Here is a 15,815-nt window from a genome sequence, read left to right as displayed (position 1 = left end):
CGGTGAATCACCCCTTTTCGGTGTGGGGCAGACACTGGATTTCTTGTTAAGCTCACATGATCTTATTCCTAATGATGGCACTATGAAAATGAGAGTGATGATGATGATGGAAAGTATGTTCAAAGTGAGCAATGATGAAGATCTTAAGAATGTCAACTGTCAATATCACACTAATGAAGTTTCAGCAATAAATGGGCACATCCAAATAAGATTGGCTTATAATGACTTCTTATATGATGCCAATAAAGGGAAGTAGAAAGCATTATTAATTAAATACCTCATAACTTCCCTATGAAGAAAGTAATGAAATAAATGGCATGACCAATATAGAATGGCATATGAAACGTGAAGAATATATAGTGTAAAGAATGACTCACTATAAGGTAGGGAAATCATTTCTTAGTCCTTGGATTACTTACATTGATTCATTGTGGGTATGAGACTACAATGAGCCATTGCACCTGTAAGTAAAACATAGGACAAAAGGAATTATTGAACTACACAACAAGAAGAAGAAAGAGACTAAAAAATAAACTAAGGCTTGTGCCAATATTGGATTATGAATAGATTCCTCAAGGTATATAAACAGGGTTAATCACCAATTAATGGGCATAGCCAATAAAGATTGGCTAATAAATAAATTCATACCCAATTTAAGAATGAAATATTTAATATGTAAGTAAGGTACCCAATAATAGATCATGGATTATGAAACAACTAAAGAATGGGCATAGACAATAAAGATTGAAATATATATATAATCACACCCAAAGGAAATAAGGGTGAAGAATCTAAAATAGAGTAGCCAAATCATGTCCTTAGTCTTGTGAATTGCTTACTCGATTCATTGTAGGTGTGGGAATGGAATGAACCAATTCACTCGTAAGTGAAACATATGATTAAAGGAGATCATTGAACTACACAACAACAAGAAGAAAAAGACTGAAAAATGAACTAAGTGTACAAAGAGGAGCTCTCGAGTTCAAGAGGATCAAAATTTCAAATCTTCGCCCGAGTTGCTCTAAAATTATGTTGATGATATTAATGTCTTGTTATCATACAGAAAATGAGTTGTATGCCTTGAATTCATTAAAATACATCATATTTATACCACAATTCACAACTAACGATTTAAGACAGTCTAGTGACTACACTTTTCAGAAATGGCATGTTGTTTAGGAAGATCTTTCCTTCATCATGCATAGCCTTATGTATATGTGTGCATACACCCATACTTAGTACAAGTGGTGTACTAACCCTATGCAATTTACTATTTCTATAGGTGCAGGTCAGAGGACAGATTGACGACACTTGTGGCGGTTTAGACTTTAGCGTTTCTCCAGACCATTTGGTAGGTCCTCTTAATTTCGAGGATCCTACTGCTTAGTCTAGCGTTAGATATAGACATATCTAGTGGATATTGTCCCTAGTGTTTCTTTCACAGTTTATTTTGAAGTATATTCATATTCTTTTTCGAATTTATTCTTATGATAGATGGTTGTTTCATGTACTTTGAGCTTTGTATATGATTCAATGATGTATTAACTATATGAAGTCTATGTAAACTTCATACTTATAAACAGTTTTAAATTTTCCACTAAAATTAACCATATGAATGTGATGAATGAAAAAACAGGCTTGTCTGTAACCTCTGAGAGGTCAACGACGCCGGTTGCGATACGGGTTTCAGAATCCGGGTCGTGACAGTTTCAAAGAAGAAAAGTAGTGGTGAGTCCTCATAGCTTCGAGTATGAACGAAGAAAGTGATAAAATTCCATTATGTGGGGGGGGGTCCTGCTAAACTAATTAATACTACGTCCTATTATTCCGGAAGGTCCTGCTATGCTAATTCCCTTAGTTTAGGAGGGTCCTGCTCTGCTAATTCCCATTGTTTTGGAGGGTCCTGCTACTCTAATTACCATTGTTTAGGAGGGTCTTGTTACTATGATTCCCATTCTTTCGGACGGTCCTGCTAATCTACTTTCCATTGTTTAGGAGGGTCCTGCTATGCTAATTCCCATTGTTTAGGAGGGTCCTACTACATTAATTCCCATTATTTAGGGGGGGTCTTGCTACGCTAATTCCCATTGACTACACTAATTCCCATTGCTTGGGAGGTTCCTTCTACGCTAATTCTCATTGTTTGGGACGGTCCTGCTATTGTAATTCCCATTGTTTAGGAGTGTCCTGCTTCTCTAATTCCCATTGTTTAGGAGAGTCCTGTTACTCTAATTGTCATTTTTTAGGAGGTTCCTGTTAATCCCATTATGAGGAGGGTCCTGCTAATCCCATTATCCATGAGGGTCCTGCTATTCCCATTATCTAATAGGGTCCTGTTAATCCCATTATGAGTTGGGTCCTACTAGTCCTATTATCTAGGAGGGTCCTGCTAATCCCATTATCAAGGAGGGTCTTGTTAATCCCATTATGAGGAAGGTCCTGCTAGTCCCATTATCTAGGAGGGTCTTGCTAATCCCATTATTCAGGAGAGTCCTTCTAGTCCCATTATTTAGGAGGGTCCAGCTAGTCCTATTATCTAAGAGGGTCTTTGTAGTCCTATTATCCAGGAGGTTGTCGCTAGTTCCGTTATCCAGGAGGGTCCAGCCAGTCCCATTATCCAGGAGGGTCCTATTAGTCCCATTATCCAGGAGAGTCCGGCTAATTTCATTATCTAGGAGGGTCTTGCTAGTCCTGTTATCAAGGAGGGTCTTGATAGTCCCATTATTAAGGAGGGTACTGCTAATTCTAAATCTTATATTGAAGAATATCTTATTAAACAAAATCATCATTTAGAATCATCACAACTTTTTTTATTTCTAGTCTAGTTTGCACTAGAAAATATATTTTAGAATTATTAGTAGCATGAATGTGAAATACATATTCCCAATAGAAATGCAAGATAATATGAAATTAGGGAGTTTGTTCCCTAGAAATGAATGATGACAGTGTATTTCTTTCTTAGAGATGGTACTGTTTTTTAAACAAATAAAATTATGCTTAGTTTTTAAATTGAGGAATTTTGTATGTCTTTTTTATTTTTCATTTTTTGTTTTTTATTTTTAATAATAATGATCCATTTTTGATCATTTGAGGATAAAATATTTTATTTCGTGAGACCGAGTCCATTGTGAGAGTGCCTACGTATTTTGTATTGCAAGAATTAGGTCAAAAGTTGTTCATAAAAATCAAAAAATATTTATATTTTTTCTTGATTTTTCATACAAAAGACATATTTTGACAAAATGAATCACTTCATGGTTGACAATGTTTTGACTTTAGTTTATACCAACAATTAGCATGATGCATATGAGTCATCTTCAACTACTTTCAGATAAATTTGAGGTCTACTTTGAATAATAAGTATAATTTCAAATGGTATCTAAAAAATACCTGAGCTCATCTTGCCTAAGTTAAGGGATAAAATTATTCATATCTTCATGTTTCAAGTGCCCTCGCAACAAATGAAGTCCTACTTTATGCAATAGAAGTGTTTCGATCTTAGGACGTTTTTTATCAAGTAACTCATGCTCGGAAAGATATTCAATGTTTGACTCTAAGATACCATATGCTTGGCCCTTATGTAAGTATCTGTTGATGTGAGAACACACAAAATGAGATCAAATAGGACTTGTTATTGGCTTGTAATGTAGGTATGGTGAATGGTAGAATCTTCATTTGGGGTAAAGTCATTATTTCTTCCTTAAAATTTGCACAACTTTCAATATTTTTTCATTTTCGAATTTGATCTTTGTTTTCTTGAAATCTTTTTCCCATTCATTATTCTTTCTATTTTTCTATTTTCTCTCATTTCATTTTTTATTCTAGTTTTTTTGTCATTTTGCTTGAACTTGCACATACGTGGTTTTTTCACTTTGATATCAAACTTAAGTCTCTGCGCTGTGTATCTAATTTATAGTGCACACATGGAGGCAAGATCCAAAAAAATAGTGCATTTCTGCACTAAAATAATATATGTGAAGTTGTGGTTATTGAAATAAAAATGTTTCAAGCTGAGAGTCTTATGGATAACATGTCATTTGGTAGGCTTGAAAGGCAAAATCGATCAAAGAAAGCCTATAATCATTTTCCAAGTTAAATTTTGCTCACAATTTTACTTTAACCAACATTTAGGAAAATTCTGGACCCCCTAGAAATAACATGGCGCACTTGACCTCTCGGAGGTCTTATACAAGCCCATAGTTATCATTCATCGATTAGACATAGTAAATTTAGCGAAAAATTAAAAACTTTTCATAGCACCTCATATGCTAGAAACTTTACTTAATATACATATAAAATATAAGTCATAATATATATATAGGCACTAAATCTCTTTGCCATCATAGACTCAACAACATTAGAATACATTAGGGGCACGACCCTTAACACATAATACAAAATTATATAATATTTGATAGACTTGACAATAAATACACATTAGGACATCCTTGGACTTAAGGATTCCATTCTTTGATCTTGGGAAATCACCTATAAATCTCTTCACCATTCAAGACATCCTTTAAGCATCCATAACCTACACTTTGTGTAAAAAGTAGAGAAGAATGGGATTGGTACAAGAATGCACTAAGTATGACAACCATGCAAAAACATGCATTTAAAAGGGACCTTTTCTTGAAAATCACATTTCATGCATATTTGAGTAAATCCTTATGAAACCTTTAAAAAATAGCATTTACATCATTTTCATACTTCATAGAAACACAACCAAAGGTCAAACATCATAGAAAATCACATATAGAATTTAAGTCCAACTTGAGGTCACTTTACAGTGAGCTCATTCCTCTTTAGAGTGAACTATTTCTTTAAATTCATTAGTCTCCCAAGTAATCGTTAAGGGATACTTGGTGTAATGTAGCACCTTAGGATCATAGGTAAAACCCTACATATCATCTACACATGACAACACATACCATCACAGAAGTATAATACAACATAGACTTAGTTAAGTTAAGACCTTCATCATATAGTCAACAGGATCAACATCATGCATAAAGACTCATGTCATGCACATCTTCATAACAAATAGAAAAATACTACAATGTTATGCATAAGAAACACATACATAGTAATATGCATTAGAACACCTTCCTAGAACTTCCAATGGAGCTACTTGTGCAATGTCTAGATGGTTTCATTACTTCCACCTATTCTAAGTAACCTCCCTTAAGTCATTCTATTTAGGGTCGTAGTCATTTACTTCCATTGTCCATTTTACTTTATGGAAACATAGCCTTAACCGACATAGACCATGTGATGCTAAACATGGAATCCGGTGTCATAAAACCCCACACCGATAAAGGGTGGTCTACCGGCGAAAGTACAACCAAACATAACGTAGCTTTCTAGGTGGATCCACAAGCTAGTATCATATGGTGGAAACATAGTTATGGAACTTGGGGGAATCATAGAAATATCAACTCTACACCCTATGTTGGGTCATGAGGCTATCCACCACGTGAAGACCGTAGTGAACCCTACCTCCCCTATTTGGAGAAGTGTCACTCCCTAACATGAGGACAGTGGTGAACCCCACCTTTCTTATATTGGAAAGTGTCACCCCTCATCTACAAGCTCACTCAGTGCTAAGCTAAGTTCCCTTTATTGAAAAAGCCTTTAATATTATTTATTTGTGAAACATAGGCTTAGGACATCTAATCCCATATGCTTATAACATATTCAAGCACCTATCTAGTTTTAGAGTATTCTTAGGCACACCTTTCAAGGACCCTCGATTAAATATATCATCTTTCATGTGTGTGAGTGTATACATATATGTGAGCAAACATTTCACATAACGCATTAAGACACACATGTTCATACATACATATTCATCCATATAGAAACCAAAACTAGAACTATCCTATCGAGGTACACATGTGCAATGCATAGGCAAGTCCCATACCCTTGCCCATACTAGTACACAAATAAAGTCATCCTAGCTAAGGAAACAAATATCATGCTTTCATAAGAATCATCTTAACATGCATACTAGTAGACACTAGTGAATATGAGAAATACCTTTCATTTAGACATCATGACCTATACTACTAGTAACGTGCATGTAAAATGATTTTGTGTGTACATTGGTCAACATGATCACATAATGGCTATCGACAACATATTGAGGCAGCCACCCTCTTAGACCATAATATACCTTCAAGCATAAACCACACAACACACAATAGCATAGGAGACAAGCCAACTTCATATTACACTTCTGACTCCTAACTTGTGCTATTCATGCATTCATATAGTGGTACATAGGTAAGGGATTATGAACCATTTTTAACTCATCAATGGCAGCACCTATACTTCACCCTAACATGGATATACGCATTCTTACACAATAGCACTACAACCTAAATCACAACTAGAATAGGAAAGTAGGCATAAGCTTCACATAGTATCATCATAAGCACATGCTCAGATATTCATCAATTTGCCTACATGGCCATGGTCAACACATATATAGATTGACAACAAAGTAAACACCGCCATCATAAGTGTACTATACAACACAATACCATGCAAGGCTTTATCAACTCCAATACTATAAAGAAAGTAGAAGTGATAAGCATTTACTTACCAATTTCTCACCCTTTGGTCATCATTGATCAATACACCTTGTTCATCAACAATTCATATATAGGGAAGTAGATAAATGTACTTTAATCATAAGAGTGTAATTACTTGGGCATAACCCATACATCAATGTAAGAATGCCTCACATGCACTGTACATAGTTCATACTAAATGGAAAAGGAAGAACCGTAGAAGTTTTTAACTAAAAAAAACTCCATAAGCCAGATAATGGCATCACCCTCGGAAAGTGAGGACCTACCCTACTTGGATGATCAAGAGATCCAATCCTTTTTCAAGTCGTCTTCAAAAGCACTTCAACGACCGGAACCTAAAATGTTGGGGAAAAGGAAGAATTGGGGTTAGTACACCATTGTACTAAGTATGATACCATATGCACACATACTTTTAAATCATGCTAAGAAAAGGGACATTTAATAAAGTATAAACTTTATATTTAAAATCTTTATGCACATTCAACAAGACCATACCATCATATATTGCATATTCATTAAGTCATAGTCATGTACACCACAAGACCAACAACTTCAAAACTAGAAAAGTCAACATGCTTCTCATATAATCGAATACATATTCAAGTAACTCTATCATCAAGTCACATTAGCAACAAGCATGTTAAGGAGTACATTTCAGTATGACTAAAGTAAGACAATTACCCACAACCTTTATTAAGACAACAATTGCAATGACCAAGCAAAGCCCCATAACCTTACTCAATCAGGTAACTCAACAATAATCATGACCAACATCCCACTGCACATATCATAACATTTAAGAGACATAGTGTCATACTTTAACAATATGGACCAACACATATTCGTAAGTGAAACTAATCAACATATAGTATCAACAATATGGAAGTTAATCAGATATATATCATATAGAATTATAAGCACATTCATACATAAGAACATCCTCCTAATACTCCCTTGAAGGCTAACTAGTGCAATGTTTAGGTAGATTCCCATACCCCTACCTAGTCTAAGTTAAACCCCTTAGGTCATCTTAATTAGAGTTCAATTATTTAGTTAATTTTACCCTTTGGGAACATCTTGCTCTAACCGACTAGACAACATGAGCTAATATGGAACACGGTGTCATGGAACCCTATATCGAAAGAAGGCGCAGTACTTGCCAAGGTGTACTAAGATAACATAGCAACAACGTGGATCCACTAGTTGGTATACCTATGGAGGCAACATAGCTCAAGAACTAGGAGATATAGTTAGGACCCTCTTTATGCTTGTCGCGCCCCATTTTTCTTCAAAATGGGTTTTGTGCCCGACCTAACGACTCTTTTGGATTTTGAGTTTTGAAGAGTCGCCACCTAACTAATTAAGGTGCGTTAGGGCACCTATCTAACATAACTAGTCTAGCTATGGTCACAGAACCTACGAAACGGGTAAGGGTTCAAATTAACTCGAGGGGAAGGTGTTAGGCATCCCTCGAGGTCCACAAATGTGGGTCCCGGCCGTATCTCATGCATTTTATGTGGGGTTACAGGTAGCAATTAAGGTCACTTCGTTATTATTTATTAATATGCTTTCTATGTGATGGCATAATATTAAGAAATTTAAAATATTTTTTATCATTTTAGCTAATTTAAAGATGCAAGGCTATGTGATAGCAATAACAATTAAACTCATTTTTTATTTAATTTAGCATACGAGACTATATGATATTACAAGTCGAACAAATAGCTCATATTATTATTTTAATTGATTATTTAAGCATACTAAAAAGGTGATAGAAATAATAAACACAACAAATACTAATAAATTAAATAAAGATAAGCGAGGATACAAAAATAGACAAATAGATAAGCCAATAAATTTCATATTTTTTTTATTTTAAGCTACCCCAAATAAATTACTAATCAATTAAGATTACTTCAATTATTTATTATTTGAGCATACGATCTATGTAATTAAAATATTGACCAAATATTAAGCAATTAATAAAGTGATAAACAAGAAGACATAATATGCACAAATAGAAATAAAAATAATTCAATTTAATTTATTATCCCTCACCAAACAAGAATAAGATGTGCAAAAATTAAGTTTTGAAAAATTGAACAAATTTTGGATATAATTTCTATTAAAAAAAGGTTTGTTTCTTTATAGGGATGATGCCACGATATTGTTAATCGCGCTCCTCCACCATAGAAACAATTTTGTTTTGAGGACGGTCTTAGAAAAATAATAAAATTTTATACTTTGAAGATGATTAAAAAAGGATTTAGTTTACATATAGGCACATAAATATTTACATATAAATACACATAATCCCTTTTGAAAATCATGGGTAGGTGGTTCTCCCGGGGACGCGTCGGCTTAATTTAAAAAATATTGGAATTAGACTTCTTAATTCTTTTGACTTTCTCACCAATGATAGGTTAGGAGACAGTACTTATACTTTTTATATATATATTTTAAAACAAATGTCATAATGAATCCAGAGTTCGAAAAGAGGATTGAACAATGACTAAAAAACATGTTATAAATCTTTGTAAAAAACACTATTAGAGCATTAATGTAGTCAATAAATTAAATTCAAAGATTTTACCATGAAATATATTTAAAAGTGAAGCAATTTTGTTAAATGCAACAAATTATTTTTTATCTTATATTAAAGAGAAGTTATTGATTAGCAACACAATATTAGTTGATTTATTTATTTTAAGTGGTAGAAAAATATGCACAACAAATTTTATTTTTTATTATTGATATGCTGAAAATTTATAAGCCTATTAACATGATTTTTAGATTATAAAACTGCTGCAAAAATTATTAAAACACAAATGAAATTATGAAAGTGTAACCGATTAACCTACTAAGATTATTAGGATTTAAATTTTAACATGCCAAATTATTAGAATCTAATTTTTAGAAACTCATTAACAAATTTACTAAAACATTAAGCATGTTGAAAATTTGTTAGATTACAATACCTATAAACAAGAATTCTAGGTGGTTAAAAGATTTAAAATCGCATACCTATAGGCATGATTTCTAACATTGACAATTACGGTAAACAAGTAGAATGTAAATCTCCTCCCCTTAGGTGATCCCCAAAATATTTTACTTTTTATATTTTTTTCATATTGAGATTTAGAGTTAGAGAATTATAAATTATTACAAAGTAACAATTATACATAAGAACATAAACCAAATAAAATTGTCTTCTCTATTCTTCCTTCTCTTGGTGACTCTTCTAAATCTTGAATCTTAAATTCAAACCTGTTAAAAGGGTAATATGACACAGATATATAATAATAAAATAATCATAGTATCAAATATTCATAATAACCGATTGCTTTCACATAAACAACACACCAAAATAGATAAAGAATCATCAATGTCACACATAAAGGGAAAGGGTAATGAAACTAACTCGGATGCTTCCTTGTTGTTTTATTTTTTTTCAACACACGACAACATTCATAATTATGCAAAAACCAAATTTAAACTAATTAAAAGGGTTAACTTATAATATAAATTTTAATTAAGAACACTAATCGGTTAAGAAGAATAGAGAATCAGCAATGAAGTATTCAGTAATGTTTTCGATCCACAACAGCAACACAACAATAAATGGGCCAAAGGATTATTCAAAGATTTACTACATTTCTTACTTCTTTTTTAAGAATAGGCAGTAAGATTTTAAGTATTTCAAGAAAAGCAAGGAGAGAATGAGAGAGCAAAGTGTAATGAGAGAATTTGTGATAAAAGAGAATGAGTGTGTGAGTTGAGTTTTAGTGTGTTCGGAGGGGGTCTTATTTATATAGCAAAGATGGGGAGCTAATAAGGAAAAGAAATATTCAAGGAAATCAATTAATTATCACATTTTCTTTATTTTAAAGGAGAGCCAAATAAGAAAAATTATAATTATAATATAAGCAAGTAAGAATAAAAGTTAGCAAAAATAATAATATTTTCCCTTAAATAAAAAGAGCCAAAACCGGATTTTGAAATATTATTTTACCAAATGTAAACAAATAAAAATAAATTAGGAAGAGTAATATATTCTTTAAATAAAGAACAACCAAAGCAAAGTTATTATTTTCCTAAAATAAGCAAGTAAGAAATAAGTCAAATTTTAAACTAAGGTAAGCGAATTCAGTCTACCATAATTGAGGAAAAGGGAAAACAAATTATATAAAAAAACTAAACCTATATTCAATCAATATTTACAATCCACCAAAAATTACATAAAAGCAAAGAAGTATTTCCAGCCAAGTATTATTCCTTCTCTTGCTAAGTTTCCGTAACGATAGCAAAATAAATCGATTCATGATCAATTAGCACAAGGTGTAAAGTTATTTCCAAGCTAGTCCTAAACAAGAAGTTACCTTCAGTGAGTTGGACTAAATAAATAGTCAAGCACAATTAGATCAGTTTACCTGTGATGCTATTTTAAATAAGCTAAATTATAACCATCCTTGATACTATCACTAACTCACTAAGAAATAAAAATGGTAATTTGAACGAGAAAAAAAACCGCGACGATCCGAAAAGATCTGTCATGTACTTTATCTTGCCCGGAAATCTTCTTTCTTCATTTGCTTCGTCGGGGTTGCTGTTGAAGCTGTTGCTTGTTGTTTCTCCGATGGCTGGACGGAGAAAGCCGTTCAGAGCAGTCTCCATCGCTGTTGCTTTTGGTTGAAGTTGCTGCCTGCGCTGCCGGTTGCGCCTTGCTGTTGCCCGGCGGCGGCTGCTTGGTTGCTGATGGGAGACGCTGGTCGCTGCTGCGGTCTTCCTTGCCTGGCTGCTGGTACCTGCAAAAAAAAAGAGAAAGGAGAAGAGGGAAGGGGAAGAGAAGAGACGAGAGGGGAAGAGAGGAGAAGAGGAAAGAAAGATGGAGAAGGGGGACGACGGAAGAGGGGAGAAGAAGCGGAGAGGAAGAGAATGGAGAGGGAGGAGTGGAGGCGGAGGAGATAGAAAGGAGGAGGGAGGAGAGGCGGCTGCTGGAGATGGAGGGGAGAAGAAGATGACAATTTTTAGGATAGGTCTTTTAGGGTATTAGAAACAGAAGATTTAATCACAATCATAGGATTAGTTTCAATGAACGGTTAGGATTTAATGTAGGATTTATTTTAAAGATGGAAGGATGAGATCAAAAGATGAAGTCAATAAATTAGATTGGAAAAGATATGGAATGTCTAAAATTGCAATAAGAATTTGGCTAGAATTAAAATGAAAAGGTGGCTATGATTGAAATAGAATTGGAATTGAATTTGCTAGAATGGAAAAGAATTAGAATAAAATGGGCTACAATTTAAATAATATTGAGAAAAATTTAGGAATTGCTATCCAATTAAAATACTACATATATTAATATTTTTATATAGTTAAAAATTACTTCAAATTTAAAACATTTGAATAAAATATTTATTTCGAAATTTATTAATGATTTTTTAAAAATAATTTAATAATATTCACAATAATTTTGTGAAGTAAACATTTCATTTTTTATGCAAAAGGACTACAACTCAAACTTAAAATATTTTTTTTTAAAATACGTGTTTAATAGAATAACATTCCTAAAAAGGTTAAAGGTCGGTCAAAATTTGGTGTTCACAATGCTACATGCATTGTAGTCTCAAATCTCAAGAGTACATTAGTGATACTACCTTCACTATGTAGGAAGAGACAGTCCTCACTCTAGTTCACTTAGTGCTAAGCTAGAGTCCATTTTGAAATGTCTTTAATATCTTTATTAATCTTCATAGCTTAATATACATGACAGGGTCTAACCCTTATATAACATCATCATCATAGCTCAACAGGAATTTTATGAGTATTTTCCTTTCATTACAATTCACATAGGTGAGGTTAACACATTTACATTGCACAACATGATAAGTCACATTAGTAAATCATTCACCATCCTTATAACATTTACATCTCAAGACAACACCTCATAACCATAGTCAAGAAATTTCAATTCAACATCATGCAACCCTAAATATCCTAATACAAGGCATACCCCAATACAACATCATGACTTAATCACAATTAACCACATTTGGAATTAAAGGATAGGGATCACAAGACTTACCAAATCTCCTTCATAGTTCATCATCAAGGTGTTACCATCAACCATTAAATAAACCTAATTAGGGTATAACATCATCATAATTCAATGACCAATATAATAACAAGGCTAGAAGAATCACTACATCACAAATCAATAGGAGATCATAGCTTTAGACCAGATACTTAGGTAAATTCAGGACATACCTTTTAACCTAGATCAATTCTCAAGAACTAGCATGAAGAAACCATAAATAAACTAATCCTTTCTTTATTAGTATAAAACATCAACAAGTAGAAACTAAAACAATAACTAATTCAATTAAACCAATACAATACAATTCATATCAAAATCATCACCTAGGGTTAAGGGGTAAAGGTCAGCTTCTACAAACTAGACCAAACCATCAAGATATATCATAATTGACTTAAATTAAATGTTAGCATATTCATAATATATAAAATAAAACATAAACAAGTAAATTCATAACATGAATTTCGAGATTGGGAAAGACCCACATGAAAACACAACTTTTAAAAAATACTTTGAAGGAACCCTTTGAGGAAAGAGGTCTCAAAGGTGAATTATATCCCATACCTTAATGTTTGATGATGAATTGATGGTGAAATCTCCTCTTTACACACCCTAAAACCTCCCCCTAGATTGGTCTTCAATGATGTTTTCCAATAGAGAGAGAAAGAAGAGAGAAGGAAAAGAGTCTTGTTTTGTGAGTTGTGATTAGTCTAATGGGGTTGGGATCTTTTTATGGGGGGGTTAATTAAATTAATTGGACTTCCCTTAATCCCTAAATAACATCCAAACAACTTAATTAATTATTTTAGACTTAGTCAAAACGTGCAGGAGATTTGGACCCGCAAAGACGAGACTCAACCAACGGTGCGTCTATAAGTCGACAACCGCCCCCCCTTCCGTGCTTCACATTTGTAGTCTTGGTCAGAGACTGTGTACATAAGTACCTCCAATGAATTTTATAAGTGTTGGTAGACCGATGACATTGACGCCCCTTCAATCAACACACGCCAGGTCAATGCCCTTTCAAGGGTGCACACTACCCCGACAATATTTGACTCCAAACGCAAGGGTCCTCCTCAAGGGCCCTTGGTTGGTCCTTGGGGAGTTGTACCCGTACATTTCAACTATGAATCAACTTAAACAAATTTTAGAAATCCTTCAAAAAAATTTCATGATTTTTTGACTTCTAAAAGCTAGTGAAATAGTCGAAGGCATGCATGTACCTCCTTGAACTAGTTTTTGGACGTCATGGACGTCCTAAATGACTTATATTCATTAACATGGACCATAAAATAGTATCTAGACCTTATTACACTTATGTTAGGCTCTAGAACATGTCTTGAATTTTTGAAGTGTTACATTATCCCCCATTTAGGAACATTCATCCCTGAATGACTCAAAAAATCTTTAAGAAAGAAGGAATAGACTCAAAACTAGCTGCACAACCAACAATCAATACATAAAAACATTAATCATATCACTTACACAAGGCAATTTAAAACTTAATTTACCACACATAAGGCTCAACATTACATTATGAGAAAATATCCTTCTCACAACAACAAGAGCTCAACATAAAATTTATGAGTCAATTATGCCAAAGTTCAACTTATAAACATGCTATATATCATTTCATAAAGATTCACCATATCAAAATGCACAACCTAACTCATAACAAGCAACATTGCAAATTTTTTCAAGTCAAAATGCACATTCACTGTAATGACATAAAAAACGCACCTTTTTCAAAACATCACGAAAAATCAAAGAAACTTCAATTTTTTTAATCATTATTTTCATTATTAATAAGAACAACTAACCTTAGGTATCAAATATATGAGGGTAACGGGACTTCATGTCGGCCTCGGCCTCCCATGTTGCACCATCAACTAGGTGATTCTTCCATAACACCTTTACGGAAAAAAACTCTTTATTCCTAACTTCTTTACTTTCTTATCAAGGATTTGAATAGGAACTTCCTCATAAGAAATGTTATCCTCCACACCATGACCCTTTATAGGAAGAATAGATTTTGGATCACCGATACACTTCTTAAGCATGGAACCATGGAAAATTGGATGAACGTAAGCCAATTCACTAGGTAACCTTACCAATCCTTTCAAAAATTTCATAAGGACCCACATAACGAGGACTCAACTTCCTGTTCTTTCCAAATCTAACCACCCCTTTCAGAAGCAAAATTTTCAAATACACTTTATCACCCTCTTCAAACTCCAGTTCTTTTCTTCTATGATCGACATAAGACTTTTAACGACTATAGTCCGTTTGAAAGCGATCTTTTATAATATGAACTTTCTTCAAAGTCTTATAAATCAAATCGGAACCAAGAAGCGAAGGCTCACCTACTTCAAACCACCCGATAGGAGACCTACACCTTCTATTATACAAGGCTTTATAAGGAGCCATGCAGATGGATGAATTAAAACTATTATTGTAAGCAAACTCACCAAGGGCAAATATTTTATCCCAATTTTCCTTGAAATCAATAGTACAATCCCTAGACATATCATCAAGGGTTTGAATAGTACTCTCCTTGACCATCCATTTGAGGATTAATAGCGGTACTTAACTTTACCTTAGTACCCAACCCTTCTTCGAATGACCTCCAAAACCTAGATGTAAATTGTGCACCCCTATACGATATGATGGATTATGGAATACCATGGCGACGCAAAATCTCATTTATGAAGATCCTAGCATAATCTTTCACCAAATAAGTAGACTTGATAGGAATAAAATGAGCTGACTTTGTCAATATATCCACAACCACCCATATAGAGTCATATTGCCTTTGAGTTCGAGGTAAACCTACTACAAAATCCATATTGATGTCTTCCACTTCCTAGTAGGAACTTTGATTTCATGTAGTAAGCCATCTGGCTTTTGATGTTCAGCTTTCACTTGTTGGCAATTTGGACACTTAGCAACAAACTCAGCTATGTCCTTCAAACCTTCCCACAAAAATACTTCTCTATTGTCATGGTACATTTTTGTCAAACCCCGATGAATGGAGTAACCGGATCCATGGGCTTCCTTAAGGATCCGGTTCCTTAACCCATCTACATTGGTACCTCAAACACCATCCCCCCTAAGGAGAATGA

Source organism: Solanum pennellii, chromosome 3 (genome assembly GCF_001406875.1).
Source record: "Solanum pennellii chromosome 3, SPENNV200".
Taxonomy (NCBI): domain Eukaryota; kingdom Viridiplantae; phylum Streptophyta; class Magnoliopsida; order Solanales; family Solanaceae; genus Solanum; species Solanum pennellii.
This window is presented reverse-complemented; position numbering follows the sequence as displayed.